Here is a 13,712-nt window from a genome sequence, read left to right on the forward strand (position 1 = left end):
TGTGCAATTCTGGGCTGGTGAAGAACTCCAGAGACATGAAGACTAAGTCCTTGATTGCAAGATTACTAGTTATTCATATTAGTTTCCGCATTTTGCGCTTTCCTTTGTAAAAAACAGCTTCCGCATTATTCGTATTTTTATATGTAAAGATACTGAATTTTTATGAATTAGACTGGTTTTGGTTATTTGTTATGAGGCTTATTGTTTTCAATTTAATTGATTAACAATGCCGGATGTAACCGACGCCTTGGTCTCGGGGTGTGACATTTACGTGGTATCAGAGCCGTCAGGTTCATAATCCGGTTGGGAGTTTGATAGACAAAATTTGACGATTTTGGCAAAAACCATGCCTCCATATCCAAATCATTCCGACAAATCAAGCTCACCTCCCATTGTTTAAATTCGAGCTATCGTCATTGGTGGGTATATTTGAACGACCTATATCTTCGCATAGAAATATCAAAATTCAATCTCGTCCATTACTATATATTTTCAAATTATGTGGTCCACGTACAGGGTGGCTAGTTTATCCAGGTCGTAGTTCATTCGAACCGGTAGGAAGTGTGCAGATTTGGTTAGTCGAACAATGATAACACAGATTCCATCATGATGTTGTCTTGATTTTGGTAATCCTACCACATAGTCTATGGAAATGTGCTCCAACTTCCATGTTGGTACTTCTAGCGGCTGTAGGAGTCCTCTAGGTCACCGATGTTCAGCTTTGACCTGTTGAAAGATTTGAAATCTAGCGACAAAGTCAGCTACATCCTTCTTCATTTCATTCCACCAGTTTTTTTCTACAAATCTCAGTACATCTTGGTGCTTCCAAGGTGGACTGAAAATTTTGACTTGTGTGTCTCAGACATCATTTCATGTTCAATTCTGTCGATGTTTGGGACGCACAAACGTCATTTCATCCATAGGACGTATTTTTCATCAGTTTGAAATTCTTGGGCTTTTCCTACTTGTAGTCATTCCTTAATTTTTGTTAAGGAGGTATCTTGATTTTGCTTCAGTATCTTTTTCAGAATCTGAAAACTCTTCTCACATTCTTTGCTCCAATTAAATCTAGAGTTTTTTTGTGTGAGTTTAGTGAAAGGTATTGCTATTGAAGAAAATCCTTCAACGAATTTCCTATAATAACCAGCTAAACCCAAAAATCTTCGAATCTTGGTTACTGATTTTGGTCGAGGCCAGTCTATAATTGTTTCTACTTTCTTGGGGTCTACTGAAATGCCTAGTTCATAGATTATGTGACCAGTGGCGGAGCCAGAAATATGGCTCTGCCCGAGCTGGAATTTTAAACTCCAAAATCTTTTAATATTTTAAATTGATCTACCCGGGCTAATATCATATTATTCTAAAATTATACAAAATTTACATATACATTTTTTTAAAAAAAAATTGGGCCACCTGGGCTTAAAAAAGCACGTGACTCCGTCCCTATATGTGACCCAAGAAGGTGACACTTGTTAGCCAAAATTTACATTTATTAAATTTGGCATACAGTTCTTTTTCTCTGAGTGTCTGTAGAGTGAGAAAAAGATGTTCTTTGCTTGGTGAGTACACAAGGATGTCGTCTATTAATACAACCACGAATCTGTCGAGGTATAGTTTGAAGACTTTATTCATGAGGTTCATGAATGTTGCCGGGGCAATTACCGTGAACTCATAGTATCCATATCTTGTCTTGAAGGCTGTTTTAGGAATATCCTCTGCCTTGACCTTCAGTTGATGGTATCCTGACCTCAGATCAAGCTTTGAAAAGATCTTGGCTCTTTTTAATTGATCGAAAAGGTCATCTATCCTCGGGAGAGGGTATTTATTTTAATCGTGATCTTATTCAACTCTCTATAGTCGATACATAGTCTCATACTCTGGTCTTTTTTTACAAATAGTACCGGGCTCCTCACGGAGAGCTTGTTCCCTTTCTTCCCTCTGGGACATTCTCCTATAAATTGGCTCCATCTGAGCCTTTTCTCGCATCCGAGCTCTCTCTGGGTCTTCTCCCATAAACAGGCTCCATTTGAGGCCTTTTCCCTCACAAGCTTTCTGTGAATTTGGCTGAATAAAAATTTTATTCCTTAAACTTGGTATTTATACAAGATGCGTAGAGATAATTACCAAATCTCTCATAAAAATAAAATATTCTACTAATCCTACCAAATCTCTCATTAGCCTATTATAGAATAAAAAAAATAAAATCCTAAATACAAATCTGACTAGGAAAAATTAATAGTAATTCTAACACTCCCCCTCAAGTTGATGCATAGATGTCGATCATGCGCAACTTGGATTTAAAAGAGTCAAACTGAGGTCGATGAAGATTCTTCGTAAGAATGTCAGCAAGTTGACCATCGGACGGGACGTACGGAATGCAAATTTCCCCGGTGTCAATCTTTTCTTTGATAAAATGACGGTCAATCTCGATATGTTTAGTCCGGTCATGTTGAATTGGATTATGAGCAATGCTGATAGCAGCCTTATTATCACAGAATAACCGGAGAGGAGTAGTGAAGGACATATGCAGCTCCTGAAGTAGAATCTGTAGCCACAATAGTTCACACACACCGTTAGCCATAGCTCGATATTCTGCCTCCGTGCTACTTCGAGCAACAACAGATTGTTTCTTGCTCTTCCAGGTGACCAAATTTCCCCAAAACAAAAGTGCAGTAACCCGACGTGGAGCGACGACCATGAACCGAGCCTGCCCAGTCCGCATCAGTATAGGCCGACACATTACGAGAGGAATTCTTGCGAAAAAGAAGGCCCGAACCCGAAGTACCCTTAAGGTAATGGAGAATGCGAAAAACAGCCTGAAGATGGTGTTCATAAGGGTCATGCATGAATTGACTGACTACATTCACGGCGTGAGCAATATCTGGACGAGTATGTGCAAGGTAAATGAGGCGGCCTACCAAATGTTGGTACCGAGACTTGTCAACGGGAACACCGTTAGGAACATCGCACAATTTTTCATTAGGATCCATTGGAACAGTAACAGGTTTGCAATGTAGGAGACCTGTGTCGCGAAGTAAGTCGAGAACATACTTGGTTTGGGATAGAGCAATCCCTTCAGATGAGCGCGCAACCTCCATCCCCAAAAAATAACGTAGCGGTCCCAAGTCCTTCATAACAAAGGTAGAACTGAGAATTCCTTTAAGCCTTGCTAACTCCGGAAGATCACTGCCGGTAAGAACAATATAATCGACATACACAATCAAAATCGAAACAAGACCCTGAGAAGAGTGCTTAAAAAACAGGGTGTGGTCCGATTGAGCATGAGAATAACCGTGGGTAGTGATGACTGATGTAAACTTGCCGAACCAAGCCCGGGGAGACTGCTTAAGGCCATAAATAGCCTTACGAAGGCGACAAACATGACCCGGAGGAGAGTCTGCAAGGAAGCCCGGAGGGAGCTTCATGTAAACTTCTACTTCAAGCTCACCATTTAGGAAAGCATTCTTGACATCAAGCTGATAAAGAGGCCAATCAAGGTTAACTGCAAGTGATAGTAGAACACGGACAGTATTAAGCTTAGCCACCGGGGCAAAGGTCTTCTCGTAATCCACCCCATAAGTTTGGGTATAACCTTTGGCAACTAACCGAGCCTTGAAGCGCTCTATTGAACCGTCGGACTTATACTTGATTCTAAATATCCAGCGGCAGCCAACCGCACGCTTCCCCGCGGGTAACACGCCCACCTCCCATGTATTATTAGTAGTCAAGGCATCCATCTCCGACATAACAGCCTCCTTCCATTTCGGATCCTCCATGGCCTCATCGATAGAGGTAGGGACATGGGTAGTCTGTATAGCAGAGGCAAAGGCTCGATAGGAAGTGGAAAGGTTAGCAAAGGAAATAAAATTATTCATGGGATATAAAGGTGTCCTGGTACAAGCCCGCGTCGGTTTTCGCAGAACAATCGGAACATCCAAATCAGTAAAGACCGGGGTAGGTAAGGAAGAAGATGTATTACCTGGATCGTCGGTCGAAGTGGAAACAGGCAGTGGTAGAGGAGTGGCATGACCTGAAGTAATGGCAGGAGGGTGGCGCCGGGAATAGACCTGAAGAACCGGAGGCAGAAAAGGTGAGTTAAGAAGAATAATAGGGTCCGGAGTAGGGGGAGAGGCCGAATCCGGGGCCTGGTCAGAGGGCAGGGTCGACACGGAAGAAGGTTGAGTTACTAAGGGAGTGGGTAATGGTATGGGAATAGGGTCGGGAAGGTCACACTCCCCCTGAGATGTAACCGAGTCGTAGTAAGGAATGTTTTCAAAGAACGAAACATCCATGCTAACAAAAGATTTGTTAGTAATGGGATTATAACATCGATAGCCCTTTTGCGTAGGAGCATAACCCAAAAAAATGCATTTTATTGCTCTTGGATCGAACTTGGAGCGAGTGGGGGATGTATTATGGACAAAGGCAGTACAACCGAAAACTTTAGGGTCGACGGAGGTAAAAGAGCGGTTCTGCGGGAAGTAGGAGTGAAACAATGTAAAAGGAGTTTTAAAGCGAAGGACTTTGGATGGTAGCCGATTAATCAAATAGGCAGCGGTTAACACGGCATCGTTCCAAAAGCGAGTAGGAACTTTAGATTGGAACATGAGGGAGCGGGCAATCTCAAGTAAATGGCGATTTTCTCTCTGCGACACCATTTTGTTGGGGGGTGTCGGTACAAGAGCTGTGATGAAGAATCCCGTGAGAGATAAGGTATTCTCCCAGGATGGAATTAAAGTATTCACGACCGTTATCAGTTCGCAGGACTTGAATATTGGTATGAAATTGAGTTTTGACAAAGGAGTGAAAATTTTTAAAAGTGAGGGCGGCCTCAGATTTATCTTTAAGAATAAATACCCAGTAAAATCGAGTATGATCATCAATTAATGTTAAAAACCATCTTTTATTGGTATAACTCGGGACCCGAGATGGACCCCATAAATCACTGTGTATAAGGGAAAATTGAGCAGAAGGTGTATATGAATGCGGTGGATAGTGAACACGATGGTGCTTTGCTAATTGACAGATATCACATTGAAGAGAAGACGGATTTTTATTTGTAAACAAAGAAGGGTACAAATGTTTTAAATAATGAAAACTCGGATGACCTAATCGGAAATGTAAAAGCTTAATTGGACAAACATTAGAAAGGGAAAAAAAGCCCAAGTGTAAAGACCGATCTTTAATGGGACCAGCAACGTCTTCGTGGTGAAAGATGTAGAGGCATCCACTCGTCTAGCATTGCCAATCATCCTCCCCGAACGACGGTCCTGAAAAACACAGACATCAGGGGAAAAGTGTAAGGAGCAATCTAGATCAGTGGTTAATTTACCGACGGATAGTAAATTGCAATGTAAATTAGAGACATGTAAAACAGAGGTAAGGGTTAAGGTGGGTGAGATAGTAATGGAGCCTTTGCCAGCAATGGGAGAAAATGAGCCATCCGCAACCTTGACTTTATCACGACCCGAACAGGGAGAATATGAAGAAAACAACTCGGAACATCCCGTCATGTGATCGGTAGCACCGGAGTCTATAAACCATGGCCGATGGTGTAAGAGCGAAGCTAAAGCTCGAGGGATGTTACCTTGACGAACATGGGAAGTCGATGCGGAAGCAGGATTAGGCTTGAGGAGACTCAGCAATTGATGAATTTGATCAGCGGAAAAAGTCGTAGGAGCAGGGGCAGAAGACCGTGGAGAGGTTGTAGTAGCCACGACACCTTTTCCGGTAGTCTTCGAGCTCGATGGTAACTTTGGGGGCTTGCCATGTAGGGCCCAACACTTCTCCCGAGTGTGCCACGGCTTATGACAGTAATCACACTCAAAATAGTCAGATTTGCCCGATTTCCGGGAGTCATTGGTTCTAACTTTGGCTGGGGCAGGGGCCTGGGTAGCCATGGCAGAAGGCTCGAAAGAGGCGACGTCGGGGCCGAGCATGACCGTACGGCGGCTTTCTTCACGACGAATCTCGGAGAAGACCTCTCGCGGAGTCGGGATAGGATCCCGGCCAAGTATCCGACCACGAACCTCATCGAGATCCTTATTAAGGCCAGCAAGGAATTGGAAGACACGGTCTTTCTCGATCAATTTGAGGAACCGAGCATGATCCGCAAAGCACTTCCATTCAAAGTCATGGTACAGATCGTATTCCATCCACAAGGCCATGAGATCGTTGAAATATTGGGTGACAGATTTGGATCCTTGCTTAGCATCCCTCATCTTAGTAGTCACCTCATAGAGTTGAGCCGAGTTCCCAACATCTGAATACGTATCCTTGACAGCGTCCCACAAAGCTCGTGCTGAAGGGAGAAACAAATAGGAGCGACCAATAGAGGGCTCCATGGAATTGATCAACCACGACATAACCATGGAATTCTCAATTTCCCAGGCATTGTAGGACGGGTCGGTTTTAGCAGATTCAATCGTGGTACCATTGAGGTGGCCAATTTTTCCTCGTCCTTTGATGAACAAGGTGACGGATTGGGACCACTGCAGGAAGTTGGTACCATTAAGCTTATGAGTAGTGATCAATAAATTGGTGGAAATTTCATTCTGGTTAAGATTGGTGGAAGAGTGGCCTCCACCAGTGGGTTTTGTGGTAGATTCGCCATCAATTAGAGTGCTCGGGGAAGATGAATCAGCCATAAAGCTTCCAAAAAGGAATTCCGGGTTGCTCATAATAGAAGAGCAATCGGAAAACAGGTAATGGAGATCGTAAGGTTAAAGTATCGGATCGATTATCGCTCTGATACCATGCGAATTTTGTGAATTTGGCTGAATAAATAATTTTATTCCTTAAACTTGGTATTTATACAAGATGCGTAGAGATAATTACCAAATCTCTCATAAAAATAAAATATTCTACTAATCCTACCAAATCTCTCATTAAAATAAAATATTCTACTAATCCTACATAAAAATAAAATATTCTACTAATCCTACCAAATCTCTCATTAAAATAAAATATTCTACTAATACTACCAAATCTCTCATTAGCCTATTATAGAATAAAAAAAATAAAATCGTAAATACAAATCTGACTAGGAAAAATTAATAGTAATTCTAATACTTTCCCGAGGCATCATTATTCGGATCATATCATATTGCTTTGAATGAATCAGATCGAACGGAACAACACAAAAATAGAGGCGAATCGGAGAAACAGAATTGAAACAAATAGACGGAACGAAACGGATCGTAGCAGAACTTAGCAAAAGACAACAACAAAAAAAACTAACGATTTATAGCAAAACATGCAATATACAATCGAATTTTAAAACATAGGTAATATTTAAATATATAAGCCCACTTACTGTTGTTTAATGGGTGATTTGAAACTCCCTTGAATTTGACCGAATCTTGATCAAACACGAACCGTATTTCGAAAAAGCCTTGGATGGCACTTGGTCGAGCTTTTAGACAACAATTTGTCGAGCTTTTGGGCGTTGCAGCACTTGGACGTGCCTAGATGCTGAACACAATGGCCACGAATTGCCTTCTTTCTTTTCCTTGGTATGGCCGAACTTGTGAGTGATTTGGGAGAATTCTTTGGTACTATTTCTTCAGCATGTGGGGCTGCATTTATAGGCTGAAAATGGCTGCTAAACACCCCCCTCATTCAGCCGAAAAATGGCCTTTCAAGTGCCCAAGATTGATGGTCGAAGTAGCTTCCAACTGGTCAATTTTTATCCACAACCAAGGGTCATCTTGGTGCACTCAATGACCATTCCTTACATCTTAATTATGTCCAACTTCTAACTCCTCACATGGCTGAATTTTTTGCTCCTATAGGATATGAATCAATGAGCTTCCTTGAGCTAAAATCTTGAGTTCATGAGCTAGGGGTTTCCTCCTCTAGGTGATGACACTTCAATTCTTGTGGTTTCACATCGCATAGATTTCTTTTGAGCACCCCAACTCGCTCAAAAACTTCGAAAGGTCAAATAAATCTCGGGCTCAATTTTCCTTTCCTGCGAAATCTCATCACACCCTTCGTTGGCGCCACTTTCAAGAATACATGGTCCCCAACTACGGATAAATCTCTACGACGTTTATCTGCATAACTTTTCTAGCGGCTCTGTGCAATTCTCATCCTGTCTCGAATCTTGGTAATAACCTCCGCTGTCTGTCTAACCATCTCGGTGCCTAATTCAGCTCGTTCTCCACATCATCCCAATGGATGCGCATTCTACACTTCCGTACATACAATGCCTCGTAGGGAACCATCTCAATTGATGTCTGACTACTTTTATCAAGCCCCGAGACCAAGGCGTCGGTGACATCTGGTATTGTTAAAAAATTAAATTGAAAACAGTAAGCCTCATAGCAAATAGCCAAAACCAGTCTAATTCATAAAAATTCAGTGTCTTTACATATAAAAATGCGAATAATGCGGAAGCTGTTTCTTACAAAGGAAATTGCAAAAATGCGGAAACTAATACGAATACTTAGTAATCTTGCAATCAAGGACTTGGTTTTTTTCCAAATAGGCTTTCCCAATGCACCATTATTCAAATCATATCATATAACTTCGAACAAATCTGATTGAACATAACAACACAAAAAATATAAGCGAAATGGAAAGATAGATTTGAGATAAATAGACGGAATGAAACGGATCGAATCAGAACTTAGCAAAAGACAAATACAAAAACAAACGATTTATAGCAAAACATGCAGTATACGATTGAATTTAAAAACATAAGTAATCTTTAAAACATTTATAAGCCCACTTACCGTTGTTCAATGGGTGATTCGAAACTCGCTTGAACTTAAACGAATCTTGACAGAACACGAACCGTATTTCGAACAAGCCTTGGATGGCACTCGGTCGAGCTGTTGGACAACAATTTTTCGAGCCCTTGGACAATGCCTTGAGTTGATTAAGCAGCACTTGGACGTGCGTAGATGCTAAACACAATGTCCCTGACTTGCCTTCCTTCTTTTCCTTGGTATGGCCGAACTTGAGAGTGGATTTGGGAGAATTCTTTAGTACATTTCTTCAGCGTGTGGGGCTGTATTTATAGGCTGAAAATGGCTGCTAAACTCCCCCTCATTCAGCCGAAAAATGGCCTTTCAAGTGCCCAAGATTGATGGTCCAAGTAGCCTCCAACTGATCAAAGTTTATCCACAACCCAGGGTCACCTTGGCGCACTCAATGGTCATTCCTTACATCTTAATTATGTCCAACTTCTAGCTCCTCCCATGGCTGAATTTTTGGCTCCTTTAGGACATGAATCAATGAGCTTCCTTGAGCTAAAATCTTGAGTTCATTAGCTAGGGTTTTTCTCTTCGAATTGACGACACTTCGATTCTTGCGGTTTCACATCGCGTAGATTTCTTTTGAGCTAATTCCTTGAGCTTGAGCTGAAAGTTTAAGTCTATAGTTGACTTTCTTTAACTAATAATTTTGAGTTCGAAAATCCAGGTCCTCACATCCTACCCTCCTTATTGGAAATTTCATCCTCGAAACTTAGGGGTACAGGATGTGCATCTTCTCTTCTAATTCCCATGTTGATTCTCGCGTTGTATGATTAGACCATTGTATTTTAACGCACGGAATGGTCTGGTGTCGTAGTAGTTGCTCTTTGGTGTCCACTATACGGATAGGTACCTCTTCATATTTCAGTTCCCCATTCAGGTTGCCGTCAATTAGCAATGGTGCGACTTCGAGAATATGACTCGAGTTGGGAATGTATCTTCTTAGTTGTGATACGTGGAAGACATTGTGGACTTTTAACATGGCCGGTGGCAAAGCTAATCGATAAGCTAAAGTTTCGACTTTTCCAAGGATTTCGACGGGTCCGACATACCTTGGGTTTATTTTTTCCGATTTGCTGAAGCGAACAACTCCCTTCATATGTGAAACTTTGACATAAGCCTTTTCACCGACTTCAAACTCCAATTGTGCTACTTTGAGTTTCTCCCTGATGATAGCTACTTTCTCAACAGTTATTTGTACCAGTTCAGGTCCTGTGGTGGCTCTCTCCGATTTCTTCCCAGTACAGTGGCGACCTACACTTTCGTCCATAAAGTGCTTCATAAGGAGCCATTTCGATACTAATGTGGTAGCTATTATTATAAGCGAAATCTAGTGCACACGCCCTTAACATGTCTTCTAAGGTTTGAATTGTTCTTTCAGTTTGGCCATCTGTTAGAGGGTGTTAGGCCATGCTGAGGGTGATCTTGGTCCCCATGGCTTCTTCGAAGCTTTTCCAGAACAGGGACACAAATCTTGGGTCTCTGTCGGATAATATGCTTGCTGGAACACTTGCAATCTTACTATGTGGTCCATGTACAGGGTGGCTAGTTTATCCAGGTTGTAGTTCATTGGAACAGATAAGAAATGTGCAGATTTGGTTAGTCGATCAATGATAACCCAGATTCCATCATGATGTTATCTTGATTTTGGTAATCCTACCACAAAGTCCACGGAAATGTGCTCTCATTTCCATGTTGGTATTTCTAGTGGCTGTAGAAGTCCTCCAGGTCATTGATTTTCGGATTTGACATGTTGACAGCTAGAGACAAAGTCAGCTACATCCTTCTTTATTCCATTCCACCAGCAAATTTTTTTTCAAATCTCAGTATATCTTGGTGCTTCTAGGGTGGACTGAAAATTTTGACTTGTATACCTCGGATATCACTTCATGTTGAATTTTGTCGATGTTTGGGACGCACAAACGTCCTTTCATCCATAGGACGTCTTTCTCATCAGTTTGAAATTCTTGGGCTTTTCCTACTTGGAGTTGTTCCTTGATTTTTGTTATGAAAGGATCTTGATTTTGCTTCAGTTTGATAATTTCTTGAAGACATGGTTGGGCTGAAAGAAACGATAAATTTACTTTTCCCATGTCTCTTCGGCTTAAGGCATCAGCTACCTAATTTCCTTTTCCCAGATGGTAGTTGATTGTTAAATCATAATCCTTCTTGAGTTCCATCCACTGCCTCTGCCTCATGTTTAATTCTTTTTCTGTGAATAAGTATTTGAGGCTCTGGTGATCAGTAAAAAAAACACATTTAGCACCATATAGATAATGCCTCCATATTTTTAGCGCAAATACAATTTCCGCCAACTTAAGATCATGAGTTGGGTAATTTTTCTCATAAGTTTTAATTATTTTGACGCATATGCAATTACTTGACCATTCTGCATAAGTACACACCTCAATCCCCCTTTCGATGAATCACTATAGATTGTGAAGTCCTTTCCATCTTCGGGGAGTACTAGCACCGATGTAGATGCAAGTTTCTATTTCAGAATATGAAAACTCTTCTTGCATTCTTCGCTCCAATTAAATCTAGAGCTTTTCTGTGTGTGTTTAGTGAGAGGTATGACTATTGAAGAAAATTCTTTAACGAATTCCCTATAATAACCATCTAAACCCAAAAAATTTCGAATTTTGGTCGAGGTTAGTCCATAATCGCCTCAACTTTCTTGGGGTCTACTGAAATGCCTAGTTCAGAGATTATGTGACCCAAGAAGGCGACGCTCGTTAGCCAAAATTCACATTTCTTAAATTTGGCATACAGATCTTTTTCTCTGAGTGTTTGTAGAGTAAGATGAAGATGTTCCTTGTGATCTTCCTTACTTGGTGAGTACACAAGGATGTCATCTATAAATACAACCACGACCCTGCCGAGGTATGGTTTGAAGACTCTATTCATGAGGTCCATGAATGTTTCCGGAGCATTGGTCAAGCCAAACGGTATTGCCGTGAACTCATAGTGTCCATATATTGTCCTGAAGGCTGTTTTAGGAATTTCCGCTGTCTTGACCTTCAGTTGTTGGTAACCAGACCTCAGATCAAGCTTTGAAAAGACCTTGGCTCCTTTTAACTGATCGAAAAGGTCATCTATCCTCGGGAGAGGGTATTTATTTTTAATCGTGATCTTATTCAACTCTCTATAGTCAATACATAGTCTCATGCTCCTGTCTTTCTTTTTCACAAATAGTACCGGGGCTCCCCATGGAGATGCACTAGGTCGGATCTGCTTTTTGTCCAACAACTACTGGAGTTGATCCTTTAACTCCTATAGCTCTGCCAGATTGAGATCGGTGCAGCACCAAGAATCAAAATGATTTCAAACTCCACTTCGCGCGGTCAGGAATTGTTCCAGGCATTTCTTCAGGAAAGACGTCTAGGAAATCTTGAATGACTTATTTATCCTCTATCTTTGGAGTAACTTCGTTACTTACCTCACAAAGTCCATGGTGATGTTTTCCCACTTCCACTCGGGTATAGAGAGCGGTTTTAACATTCCAGATGGCCTCTGATGCTCGGCTTTGATTTGCTGACACGTGAGGCACTTGGAGACAAATCTAGCAATGTCTCGTTTCATCCCTGGCCACCAATACAACTGCTGTAAATCCTTATACATTTTCGTACTCCCTAGACGTACGGAGTATGGAGATGTGTGAGCCTTTGTCATGATCTCTTTTCAAAGTGAGGCGACTACTGGGACCCAAAATCGACTCCGATATCGATCGATTGTATCCTCGATAGTATAAAAACTCTATTTTCTTTCCTCATCCCGCTGTCTCCACGTCAACAACTTCTCATCAGTCAACTGCCATTCTCGAATTTTATCTTGCAAGGGAGGCTGAATAGTCAGTTTTGCCAACCTACTAGAAACCTCTCCAGTCATCATTTCCAAATTAAATCGTTGCATCTCGGTTAATAAAGGCCTTTGGACTGTCGATTGCGCCATTCCCACTGACTCACTGATCAAAGCATCAGTAACTACATTGGCTTTACCCGGATGGTAGTTGATGTTGCAGTCATAATCTGTGACCAACTCCAACCAATATCGTTGTCTCATATTTAATTCCTTTTGTGTGAAGAAATACTTGAGACTCTTGTGAACAGTAAAAATTTCACATTTCTCCAAATCTTGAGACCAAACACAACTGCTGCGAGTCCATCATGTGTAGGGTAGTTTTTCTCATGATTCTTCAACTGCCTATAAGCATAAGCAATCACCCTGCCATTATGCATTAGCACTGAGCCCAAACCCAATTTCGATGCATCAGAGTATATAAAACATAATTTCCTTGCCCAGATGGCATTACTAACACTGGAGCCTCCATCAGAGCCTGCTTCAGCCCATCGAAACCCTTCTGACGACTGGGACTGCACTCATACTTCATCCCTTTCTTCGTCAGAGAAGTCAATGGCGTTGCCATTTTCGAAAATCCACGAATGAGCCATCTATAATATCCCGCCAACCCCAAGAAATTGCAAATTTCCGTGACACTCCCTGGCACAGGCCAATCTGTTACTGCTTCAACTTTCACTGGGTCCAACACTCCAACTCAACTCCTCAACTCGAAACCAAATGACCCAAAAATGCTACCTAATTTAGCAAACAATTGTTTATTCTTCAGAATTTGTTACACCACCCTCAAATGTTCTCTGTGATTTTCTCGGCTCTTGGAATATATGAGGATGTCATCAATAAAAACTATGACAAACTGATCCAAAAATGGTTGGAACACCCTGTTCAAATCAATAAACACAGATGGCACATTAATCAGCCCAAATGGTATAACCATGAACTCATGGTGAAAAAAAGGCGAATAAATCCTTTATCGAGTAACTCTTGGATCTGCTCTTTTAGCTCCTTCATTTCTGTTGGCGCGATTAGGTAAGGTGCTTTAGAAACATGCGCTACATTAGGTTTCAATAATGCAAATAAAAAATGCATACC

This window comes from Primulina huaijiensis, chromosome 10 (assembly GCF_012295235.1).
Source record: "Primulina huaijiensis isolate GDHJ02 chromosome 10, ASM1229523v2, whole genome shotgun sequence".
Taxonomy (NCBI): domain Eukaryota; kingdom Viridiplantae; phylum Streptophyta; class Magnoliopsida; order Lamiales; family Gesneriaceae; genus Primulina; species Primulina huaijiensis.